General features: G+C 43.9%; 1 protein-coding gene across 1 annotated transcript in view; it reads left to right on the forward strand.

Annotated features, from left to right (window-relative positions):
* Positions 1 to 13266, forward strand: part of TMEM38A (transmembrane protein 38A) — a 118774-nt gene that overhangs the window by 13827 nt on the left and 91681 nt on the right. The gene's annotated exons all lie outside the window — the stretch shown is intronic.

The raw sequence follows: 13266 nt of genomic DNA on the forward strand, positions 1-13266 counted from the left end.
GGTACGGGTAGAAACCGCGGTAATGGCGCAGTTATTCATTATGCTGCAATATCGCTTTGAGTTTGGCAGTGAAGTGGAGGATTTACCTCCAGCAAAAAGGTGGCAATGAATCTGCCACTTTAGCAGAAAACATTGACAGAATTACTACCGGCTGTGATTCTGCCGAAATCCCCATGGAGTCGTATGGATTTTCAAAAATGGAGATTTACTGCTGCACTGGTAATCGCGACCCATGTCCAGAAAGGGATTATATACTTTTGCTTGATGGGGTGCCAGGCCATCCCTGGATGTTTTATAGGAGAATGCCTCAAATCCAGATATACGGTCCTCGAAACCGCCCCCCTCCTGCAGCGCTGGCTCAAATAACTCCCTTTCTGCTAGCCTGCAAAAGAAATCCCTTGAAGACCACTAAGGGGTACGGAGCATGATGGCCACAGAGAAGCGGAGCACCAAGCCCAGCCAGCACAGTTATGCATTAATTTAACCTCACCTGTTTTAAGAGGAGCTCTGGGGGGGCCGGACGGACATCTGAGTCGGTCAGCAGGAATGTTGTAGCTGCTCTGGGGAGCTGGTGCCGGCGCTGCATCTCCGTTAAGGCTCGACTACTGCGGGATAAGAAGTGTGAACTGTTGTGCCCTGTCCTCAGGGACTCTGGCTGCAGGAAGAGCGGGTGAGGATGAAACCCACCACCTGGCGGCCTTGATGGAGGCAAAACACCAGAAGGAGGCCCGCATGAGTGGCACAGAGAGGTACAGAGGCGGCGAGGTGTGGGGCGGACTCTGCCGCAGAGTGCCGTGTTCTAGGATCTAAGCTGCACCGGGGGAGTTGAAACCCTCATGCCATAGGCCGCATAGCAGAAGTGGAATAGGTGGGGCTCTGCTCTCCCCAAGGAGAGGTGGATTCACCTGTTTGCAGACTGACAGAACTGGCATAAACTGCAGTGTGGCAGCACTGGATGCCCAGGACACACTTTGTGCCTGGCTTGGGAACCAGGCCACACGTCTGGTAGCTGGACAGTAATGTACCCTCGTGAACCAGACTATACAGGAAAATAGTGCCCGGGAGATTGCGAACCGTTACATAGGGAAGCAGATGGTGATTGCGAGGTGGGTGAAGCCACCACAGTACCCCGAAGGGACTGTCCTGGGGCAGGCTTCCGCATTCTTTCTATCCTCGTTACCTGTGCTTCATCCTATACATCGAATCCTTTTTGCTGCTGTCTACACTGGGAACTTTGGATTGCCTTTTCCATCTAGCTGCTAGAATTCCTGGAATGGTGTCCGGTCAAATGGTCGAAAATAAAAGATCAAATGACCATTTGATCGAAGTAAAATGGTCGGGGAAAAAAAAAGTCGAATTTATTTATTTATTTATATATATATTTTTTAGTTTTGGTTGGTTAAAAAATATTTTAATAAAGAAAAAGGGGGTTGGGGGGAACCCCCCCTAAAATAAAAATAATAATAAAAAAAATTCTACCTTTTTTTCCCGCCCATTTTACTTCCATCAAATGGTCCTTCGATCATTTGGTTTTCGATCAAATGACTGTTAACCCCTGGAATACCATCTTGGCAGTTTTTAGAGGAGTTTTTGTGCTGCTGGCTTTTCCCCTCATTTATTTGGGCTTCCTTCTGAACTCCACCCTGCTTTGCCTGTATCTCCAATTGGGCCAGCAAGGTGGCAACGGGACAGGATCGCCCCGATCTATTCTCTGACCGCCTGGACACAAGAAGCAAGGGTTCGATGTCTGCAGAAAAGCCAGCTGTTCAGGTATATAAACAACAAGAAAGCGGTGAGTGAGAACGGTGGACTCTTTTTATTTACTTGGACATTCTGACCTACTCATTAGTTATTTATTAGAGGCAGGAAAACCCCTCTTAGAGTTAGGGAGAGTTAGGTTTCTTCTTTATTTTTGCCTGAATAAAAGTCTTTGCAAGTCACCATGCCACCATTGTGTCAGACTCATACTTCTGCACCCTCACATATGGTGTTAGATGTGGGATCTGGCCTATTTAAGACAAACTGGGAAACCGTTACAAGTAGTAAACTGGGTAGTGTGATCTCTAGCCACACAGTTACTACGCCAGAGAAAGAGTTGACCAATATCCTCTTCTCCACCAGTAGGCCATCCACTCTAGAAACAGACCAGTGAACCCCACTTCATTGGGTTAAGACCGCAAGATCAGGGTCGGTGGAGTAATCACAAACCCCACAGCCATCTAAGCCTTAAGATGAGGGTCACCTTCCATCTAATAACCTCCCAGGTCATTCTTCCTGTGAGAAAAAATGTAGAGGGTTACAGTTGTATTCTTTTTTGTCCCCAAGAATATCTGGTCCCCGCTAGATACAAGATTGTTATCTCTTTAGACCTACAGGTAAACCTTCCTCTTTTCTGGTCATTTATATAATGCCTCCTGGGGAAAGTGGTTGAAAGAGAGAGCTAAAATGACTACTCTTCCTGTTCTGTAAAGAGGAAATGATGTTTGCCCTCTTGAACCTCGCATCTAGCCCAGTTGAAATTGAAAGGGGTGAGTTGATGGGACGCTTAATATATGAGAACCTATGGGAGATTTCACCCAGCCAGTTCCATAGAGGGGAAGGGGAAGATCACCTTGAGAATCAGTCTGGGGAGAGTAGGACCCAAAAACATGTTTTCTATCACTCAGAAGGGGAGGCTGAGCTAGACTTCAACTTTGATTATGATCAGGTCGAGGGCAAGTCCTCGTGGGAGAATGCCAACCTTCCTGGGATCCTAACATCTTTGGAAAGAAAACCTTGAAATTATGGTGCCCAAAGCCTCAATGTCCTTCCACAGCGGTGACAACATTATGGGACATGGAGGAGATGAGAATACCACTCTATAGCCTGAGAAGGTTAGAACCCCCGAACAACAGGTAGGGATTTGCTAGCCAACCCTCCAAACCAGTGAAACCCTAGTTAGGACACTGGCCAGGGAAAGTAGGCCCCTTCCCGATTCCCCACCTTCTCCCCTTAAGACAGAAAAATGTGAGATTTCTGAAGACAGTCTTCCTGTCCACCTCCGGGACAATAACCCCATAACATCCGGAGGAAAGAAGGAGGATATTTCTCACCTTGAGAAAGATAACGGGTCAGAACCATCTGTCCTATTAAAACCCCCTCATAATTCCCAGGAGTTAGAGACACCCACCTGATCCCAGGATAGTGAACAATATACCAACGTTCCTGTAAGAGGTGAAGATGGAGACTTGCCATCCTCTATACCCCAGCTCCTACCCGGGACAAGATAAGTTTCTCTTGTGGGGAGTCTGGTCATCATGCGAGGTATTGCCCTTTAAATAGGATTGGTGTCACCACCATACCCTCGTTAAAACAACACCACCAGGAGGGGGGAGTTAAGGAATCGAGGGCTGAACCATCCTATACTAGTATCCTACATGCCCAGGCCAATAAGAAAAATCCAGGGACATCGCTAGCTAATGGAAAGAAAAATAAAGATAGGAAAAATGAAACCCGATTTCTATATGTGAAAGGTAATACCGTATACTGGGTACACGTTACCATCGCACAAAAACAACTGTGGGCCCAATTAGATAGCGGAAGTAAAAAGTATGCCATCAGACCCGAATGAATACCTCGAGAATGGAAAGGGCTACACACAGAAGAAATGTGCTTTGTCCATGGACATACAGAAAATGACCCTTTTGTGAGGGTCCCTATAACCGTCTTTGGGAAAGAAATCTGGGTGACACCGGCTGTAATTCCACAGCTACTGGCACAAATCATCCTGGGGAGGAAATCTACCCCACTTTTCCTAATGGGCATCACGTATAGCCCAGCTAGACCGTCAAGTAAGATCCTTGGAGGTGTATGAGGTCCCTGTCAACCATGAGAAACCATCCATGGCGAATGGAAAGAGAACAGAAAACTGGGAAGAAAAAAGGATACCAAAATAATCCGGTACCAGAACACCTCCACCACAAACATTGTTTGAAACCTGATGAGGAAGTCATTACAGAGACCAATTTTAATTTTCCTAAATCTAATCAAATAATGACTGAATTAACAACCCCACCAGAAAATATTCCCCTATATATACTTGGGAGGAAGAAGAGCTTGCTGATAATACACCAATATGGGATTGGAAAACCTATGGAGAAAAGAACCCCAAGGCCATAGCCATCTTCCTCGGAACCCTAGGAGGATCCCCAGTGGGAGAAGCCACAGTGAAAGGGGAATGGAATGCGATGAATCCCAGTATGCCATTACTTCTCCCATAGGGGGAGCCCGTTCCATGAGACCAGAGAGGGGAGGCCGCTACCCGATATTACCCCTCGGGGTGGTCCTCAGTGGGTGGATCACATGGGGTGGACCTGGGGAGAACATGATATCCCCATAGCCCACCTAACACACCTTCCTACCCCCACCCTCCACCAACACTTTCCCTAAGTGTTCTTCCTATATGTCACTGTCATGCCATCAAATAGGAAGTACTGGTAAGAGAAAGAGTGTGGACCCCTCAAGGAGCATATATCCCTAAGTACTGAGACGATGGAGAGACCAATTGACTCACTTGAAGACCTAAAGATCAGTACTGGGACAAAGAAGCAGCGCAGAAGCATAGTCGAGCACTCATGAGACTCTGAATGAACAGTCTAGGTGTTCCCAAAAGCTAATTGGGCAAGACCCATTCAAAGCTGAAGCAGGAAACCAGGAAGGAGAGAGGCCCTCCCTGGAGGAACTGCACTCTTGGGTAAACTTGGCTCAGCAAAGGACTCGAGCAGTATCAGGAGAGCTTACTGGGCAGGCGGAGAGGCTCTTACCTGGTCTGACGTGGAAGGACCATCCAGTGAAGCAGAGTAGCGGATGTCCTGGCCAGCCAAGCAAAATGACCGTGCTGTTGCAGGAAGGTGCACCCCCTGAGAATCTGCGAGTGAAGCAGAGTCGCTGCAGCATGCCGGAAGAGCGCAGAAGCCTAGAGAAGCCTGAAGCCAAGGGCAGAGAACCCTGAGAGCGACTGTGCCGAGTCAGTAGAGACCCTAAAGTTACAAGAGCTACTGGGGCAGTTGGAAGGGGTACCAGAAGGCACTGGCAGATGCTGGAGCTACAATATTGATGTCTAAGGAAAGCCTCTGGGGTACAAGCTAAGAACCCTAGTAAAAAGGAACTGCAACACCAAGGGGAGAGAATCCCACAGGTCTGGGACCCACATCCTTCTATGAAGAATAACCTAAGTAATTTTCATAGTCACAGTACCTGGCAGGATAGTAAACAAGGTTTGCAGCACCAAAAGGAAAGTATCCCACAGGTCTGGGACCCGCATTCTCTTATGAAGAGAAACCCCAGTCATCTTTATAGTCACAGCACCTGGCAGGATAGTGAACCAGGACTGCCTCACCCAGTGCGGAGGAACACACTGGTCTGGGACCTGCATCCATAAGATTGGGGAACTCATGATGTGAAATAAGAACTCTTGAAGTGCAGGGGAAGGGACGTATTCCTCACTGAAGATTGTGTATGAACTGTGAATTGTGAAAGTCTGAGAAGGGCTTGAGGGAACAGTCATTCCGCCCAGCCCTTGTGAAGTGGAAAGCAAGGAGACCTCAAGAGAAGTTAGACAATGACCCTTATTATAACTTTGCCGGTATCCTGCCGGTAATTCCGCGAGTATACCGGTAAATGGTAATACTGTTACCGGCGCTCAGTTCAGCGATATTATCACCTAAGTATGAGTGATGGTGGTAATTCCTCATTACATGGAGTCCCATTGAACTCCATGGGGGGATTTGCCGGTATTACTGGCAACTTCTTTAAATTGCTTTTAAATTACATGAATACCAGAAACAGGAAATTGCCCAAAATTCGACCCTCACAATTGCCCCTTTACACCCCACATATATATATGTGGGGGGGGGTATGGGATAGTATAGTAATATGGGGAGGGGGTCTACGGGGAGTCTCCCCCACATATGAAAAAAGAAGTCGGCATTTTCGGCCGTCACAATTATGTGTGGTCGCAGTGATCACATGGATCCAAAACAGGTACAGTGGTTAAGGCAGTTTAGCCATTTGTATTGATTTTCACCATCTGGGGAATGTGACGGCAACCTAGTCCAACCTTTCAATCGATTAGAGGTTTCTAATAAAGGTGTTGCTTATGAAAAACCTCTTTGGTACATTTGGTTCACCGATCCCGAGATAGTTTGCTACTGGTTGAGTTGACACACACAACTGGGATGTCTTTGTTCTTTTTTGTACATTTCATTTGTATCCTGAGTAAGAGCCAAGTTTATTTGTTATTCAAGATGTAGACTCTAAGAGTTGGGGCATTTATATGATGCATCTGCGAGTACCTTATGGTTACAGATACCATTTCTAGCGCAGTCCATACGATTTTCTTTGTGTGTAATCAATGGTTAAATGTATAAAAAGTGAACGCATTTGTCCATTTGCCCCCTTAGTATAAATCCTTTGGATATTCTTAATATGCAGACACTATTCTAGAATATAATTCACTTTTCCATTAAAAAAATAGTTTCCAAATCCAGTTTATGCTTGAAATCCAACTCAAGCCCTGTCAAACATATTCTCAGCATCAAGAAATGTGACAGTCACAGATATTTTTATTTCTGTCACCATTACTACCATAGCTGAAATCCAGTATGTTCAGCAGTTGACCTGCTGAGAAGAAAAAAACGTAGGCAGTGGGCAATACTCAGAATGTATAACTTTGAACGGTGTATTCAGGTATTTTTGTAAATATTTTATGATCCATGTTAGGAAAGGCTGAATATGATCCCTTATCGAGTACACCTTTGTTCTTCTTTGGAAATATGGATATGCTGACATTGTTCGATGAGTAATGATTTGTATCTCTTTCCATAACTTCCTTTACCATAAGCAGGGCTCCAGATAAGATTTTGAGGTGGGAGTATTGTACTCCCTTTTTTTCAACTTTGAGAGTAAATGTGATTTCAAGAGAGTAAAAATGACTTTTCTCCTTTGGAAGAGAGTAAAATGTATGTGACCTCCAGCCGACGTGTGCAAAAATTGAATGGAAATCATTACCATGCGGCAGCTTTCTGCATTATGACAGAATATACCTTTCATTATTTCTCTACGGTCTGGCCATTTGATCTCTTCTGTATATATTTAAATGTTGAAAGCAAAAAACTAGCCAATTACATACTAAAGCAACCATGAATTGTATTGCGTGTTTAGACTTTTGATAGCAGAATTGTCTTTTGTTGTTTAATGGAAGTCCTCATTTCCTGGAACTATTACTACCTAATGGTATGCCAATGTTATGATACAACAGTGCAGAGAGGCAAGGACTCCATGATACATTCTACGCCTAAACTGATGGTCAGATTGTTATTAATATAGCGCTTTTGTAAAAGCGCTGTACATAGAACATATTTATCACAATTATCACCAAACCGAAGTTGGTACTTCTTTATTGACTTCGAAAGGATGAAAGGCTGAGTTGGGCTTGCCGCGATTCGGACCTGTAACCTACAGATAACGTACAGATTGCAGCAAGGAGCGCTCAATCGGCTCAGCCATCCTATTGGTTAACATCTGAGTTTCTATTACAATTACAGATGTAACTTTAATTTGTTTTTGAACAGCGTTTGCACTTCCTGGAGAGGCAGGTTTTGGATGATTTGGATGTTTTGGATGTTTTAATTGTAGTCTTGAAGATGTGAGAGGCTCTAACACCTGTGATTGGTGTAATGAGAGTCACTCACCCTTGAGCAAAGACTCTTCTGCATTGACCATTTATAGTAATGTACTCCATTGTCTTTCTAAATCTGCCTGCTTCTACTCTCAGCCCTATGCAACTCATCCAGAACAGGACTGCGAGACTTGTCCTTTGCCTCAAGCCCATGGATCATATCTCTCTAAGGCTGAAATCTCTGCACTGGCTCCAAGTGGCTGCGAGGACTACCTTGGAAACCCTCTGTGTGGTCCACAAGGCCTTCTGGGGCCTGGGACCTCAATACCGCCAACTCCCTCTTCCTAAATATCTTCTTCTCGAGCTCTTCGCTCATCCGTCTCCAACTCCCTCAGGGTCAGGCGCTTCTCCAAGCAACAAGTTGGTGGCAGATCTCTTTCTTCGGCTGGTGCCTCCCTCTGGAACAGCCTCCCTGCCTCCCTGAAACCCGAGGAGAACCATCTCCGATTCCAGAAGCACCTCAAGACCTTCCTCTTGGCTTCTGCTTTCTCTCCTCATCTCCCCTGCTGAACTCCTGACTGAAACTGCACTGGTCACCTGGCTACCCTCTGATCTCGGGCCCAGGTACCCTCCCCCACCAGCTGCACACCTGCACTCCCTCCCGGGCAACCCCTGCACTTGGGGGCTGTTTCTGTATCCCTACAGTCCCCACCAGCACTTGCCACTAGCTGGCTGCACTTTTACCTACTGCTTTTATTTATTCTATTAATTTTTTCACTGTTGATCCTATGTATTGCACTGACCCCTCCCCATGCCCGCACGTTCCCCTCTCCCTGCACTTGCGCGATCTCATTGTCACCTGGCCTAGTAAGATCGTTGTCTATGTCTTCCATCTGTTCCCCCTCCCTTGCCTCGTCACGCTTTGAAACACTTGTCTATAGGCGCTTATAAATGCCATATCACATCATATGTAAACTAGACTGTGCATACTCATTTTACACACTGTTTTCATAATAAGAGTGTAAATTAAATTAGAAGTGTAAAAATGATCTACCTCCGCATGAATATGCACACAGCACAGGAACTCTGAAAAATGAAATTCTGCACTAGTTTGCTTTCACTGGAACAAAAGCATAAATTGTTCGAAAAGATTAAAAGCCTGCTTCATGGAACCTTTAGCGTGGTGCAAAGTGACTTTGCACTGCCAACAAACACCCTGATTCACAGAGCAGTGCAAAGTGTATCTTTGCAATGCAGCGTCACTTTGCACTGCAAAAATACACTTTGCGCCGTTCTGTGAATCAGTGTTTGTTGCACACGGGATAGATGAAAACTGTATTTTATTTGCATTCCAAATTAATCCATTTGTTCATAACCTGCAGCAAAACAATAACATCTACGTTTATACTCACACAGAAAATATTTATTACATTTAATGACACAATACCAAAATCAAATTAAGAGATGGATAAGATAATGAATACTAAAGTTAGACCGCATAAATAAATCTTCAACGGTCAGAGTTTGAGGCCTTTGAGTCTATACAAAATGACCCTGTTATTGTTATAACACCCTTTTGAATGCTGATAAATACGATTCTGAGTTTTTGAGACGGCTATGAGTACCAGGCCCCTATGTAAAGCTTTTAAACAATCATACCAACATGATTAGGCAGTGCATTGGGGGGCTTTCTGAACACGCCGCACAGGTGGACAATATATCTAAGAAATAATTAGAATGAATGAATTCCCTTAACAGCAGGATACCATTGGTTTATATTTTGTCAAACGTGCAGAACGATTGATTTAATTCACCTGCTCGCCCCATAGAATCTGGTAGTGTGCCCATTCTGGAACTAGAAGACACTCAAAGGAGGGTTGTATATGAGCTAATAGGGATCTGCATCGGCTCCAAAGTATTATAACACAAGAAATGGGCAGAAATCCTTTATAATTCAATTATGTGCAAAAAACCAGTCATTCCAAGAGAATGGTGATGGTACGAAGCTCTGGCTCTTAGTAATTAGATACCAAAGGTGCCAGCAGGAAAGAGAAAAAGAGTACAGAGCAGCAGCTAACTTGCCCTACCTTATACCACCTGGCCCTAGGGGTTGATGGTGCGTTGCCTATCTAAAAGTGCATAGGTGAAGTAGTCGAAGGACGAACAGTAGTCTCTTTAACAGATTTTACTGTTTTTCTCATTATTATCATACCATCACAAAACCTCTTTGAAATTACTCCCACCTTTCCAAACAAAAAGCAATTTTTTTGAACAATTAGTAAAAGGTTAGTGGGACCCAGGATACCATCTACTGCAAATCATTCTAGTTTTTATCGGCCGATAGTGTGGGAGCACAAGCTTCTAAAACAATATTTAAATTGTTTTCAAACTAAATTGATATTTTAAAAAAGATCAGCTCCATTTGCTTAAGTACTAGCCCCTCAAGAGTAAAGTTTATTGTGGATCATGGCTTTTTATTCACAAACCATCGCCACCATTGTCGACCAGTTTCAATGGGAAAATATTTATTTTTCCACTTTCCTCAGGATGGTCTTTCCTCTGTTTGTTATACTCACATCTATAGCTTGGTGAGATACAGTTGCAGCATGTCTTACCACATGTGTGGATAGGGACAAACAATGTGCAGCACTTCCGTGACTCTCTCACTGGAAATGTTGTGCTTTTTCTCTCGACATGCGAGATCCCATCGGGTTGAATATTACCCTTGACTCCATTGCAATTCTGTCAGTAAAATGACTTGTATTGCTGCTCAGGATCGGAAATCCTTGAATGGATACCTCGCTTTCCGTGTTGGCGGCTATAAATACCCCTGGCTGGGCTGTAACTTGTATTGTTGCGCAAGACCGGTAATCCCTGAATGGGTTCCTCACTCTTTTGTTCTCAGTGCTTAAAACACATAATCTACCTCTTTTGGAGCCCTTATCTCAATACGTAGAGTTTTTCTTTAAGCCATTGCCGATTAATACACGTACATATTTGCAGGATATACGAGATGTGATCAATTTAGTTGAGAGTGGTCCATTTAATAATAATCATCAAATTAGGGTCATCTTGTCCCTATATATGAATATACCCCCATATAAGGCGTTAATTGTGCTGAGAGAAGCCTTGGACACTAGGGGCCTCATTACGAGTTGGGCGGTAATAGCGTTCCTGCCAAACCCCCTGGCGCTATTAGCGCTGGATCACGGGTTTGGGGGAACAGTAATTCCCCATTGGGCCCAATGGGGAAATTCCACGGCAACTGTCGGTGGTATTACAGCACGGTAATTGCACCGAAAATCAGCAAATTCTCGGTGCATTTACCCCCGGCTCAGAGCTGGGGGGTAAATTCAGCCAAACCCGTGATTTGGGCAGGGCTTAATGTGAAAAAATCACCAGTCACTATTGTATCGATGTAGAGTGTTTCAATTAGAGATCACGCCCCTTGTTGAGAGAGTCTGTATCACGTAATTGTTTATTAGAATAAGTAACTTTGATCATGAAGGCAACATTTGGAAATTAAGGATTTACACAACCTGTAAGACTAAACATATCATCAATGCGATAATAGGTCCTTGTAAAATGATTAACATAGGTACAACAACTCAGCCAGTGAATATCTGTGTTACTAAACATAGTTAAAAAATCACGACCCAGACTCTGAATGCGCTATTAGTTGAAAATGTTTCGGAACATTGCCATACTACAACTGATCTACTTTGGTTTGCTGTTGAGAAAGTGATGACTGCAACACCAGAAGCTAGTGTGATAAAATTGAGGTATGAAGAACAAATATGGACATGGGCCTCATTATGACCCAGGCGCTAAGTGTTTAACGGCGCCGTAAAAGGCTTCGGCGCCGTTAAACACCTAGCGCCTAATTACGAGGTCCCTTTGCGGGACCCGACCTTAACCAGCCTGGTTTTACCAGCCGTTAAAGTAGGGACCCGCAAAGGGACCTTGGTGCTAATTACAATTTGCGGTACCGTAATTAGCGCCTTCCCCATTCCCATTGAGCCCTATGGGGCAAAAATGGGAATGGGGAAGGGCCATGGCGGCATGGGGAATTACCGCCCCATCAACCTCGGAATGGCGGACTCCGGCATGGACCAGGGTGCAAAAAGCACCATGGTTTAGCACTGGAGTCCTAATGAGGCCCAAAATCTTAAATCCGTTGAGCATGGGATTGAACCAATTGGAAGAATGGTAATGTGTAAAATTGTAGTTCCCACTGTTGGAACCACCATGAGTGTAATCAATATAACTCACTGCAAGTTTACACATGATCGATTATGCGGGTTCTCCCATGACACTCTACAAATAATATGTTTACAGAGTGGATAATTTAGAAGCTCCTGTCATTCAGCATTATTGGATGCATTCTTAGGATGTACTACTAAAGATAGCGTACCTTGAAAGATGGTGACTATTTAATTTATTAGATCGCTTGTGGAACATAATGTTTAGTCCATTCTTCGTGTTGTCTACAAACCACGGACACGTGACTCAATGGATGAATGGCGGGTTTTTTTTATATAACCGTGTTACGCTCATGTGAAACATGGGCCAGGCACCAATAAGTCTGTAGGGTAAAGCGAAGCGATAATGGCGACACGCTTTAAAGAAGTGACCGTGATCGCACATAAAGGCACAGGTTCCCCATGGAGGCATGCTACAAGGTTCAGGTAAGCATAGTAGTTAGACAGGCACCTTGTAGATGTACAGCAAGGTGCAATGGTAGTTTTCTTTTTGAATAGTCATGCAACGACAGTTATGTGTAAATCCACAAATGAGACCGTTTCTGTGAAGTTGTAAGGCAAGCAACTGATCTCTTCTTTGATGAAAGCGTGAATGCATTCTCTGCTGATGATGCTTCAGTATCTCAGCGGGTGGGCATTAGACTTGGGAGCTGCAGGAGGACGGAAGTCATTTCTGCCACTTCCACCCTATACAGGCTGAACTAGGACGGCTTCCTGCAAAAATGAGTGATTTAATATCATGTGAACAAGTTTGGTAGTCACTCAGCCGCAAGACAATTGTAATGTAAAATACAAATGTGTTATCCTTCAGGAAGACATGCCAGTAATTAGTCACCGGTTGAACATAAGCTATGGGGGTGGTTTATTAAAGTATCAAGACCAACCCCTCACATCTTTGCTGTGACAAGAAGGACAGTCTTCTCTGAGAATATGAGTATCGAATAGATACAAGAATAGTTCAACAGATGCCTCTTCGGTTATGATGTAATGCTGCCTATAGAATGTTTAGACATATATGTATATAGGTTAAATCTAATGTTACGGATGCATTTTATGTCAAGAGCGTATTTATAGAGATGAATTTTAGTGTGAGTTTGGTATTGTAATTTAATGTATTACATTATTTTGACAACTATTTTTGTATGAGTATACATTTGTTGCTGTTATCTTTTTACTGCAAGTTATAAACAAATGGATTAACTTAGAATGTAAATAATTGAATAATCAATCAATCAATAATTCTTTATTTGTCATTGGCCATAAAAGCCTACAAAACACAATCAACAACAAGAGATAAATACATGATCCTGTGTTATATGAAGCGTCACGGGATTGCTGGTTACCTTT

Source organism: Ambystoma mexicanum, chromosome 1p, assembly GCF_040938575.1.
Source record: "Ambystoma mexicanum isolate Mex_15411 chromosome 1p, UKY_AmexF1_1, whole genome shotgun sequence".
In the NCBI taxonomy this organism is placed as follows: domain Eukaryota; kingdom Metazoa; phylum Chordata; class Amphibia; order Caudata; family Ambystomatidae; genus Ambystoma; species Ambystoma mexicanum.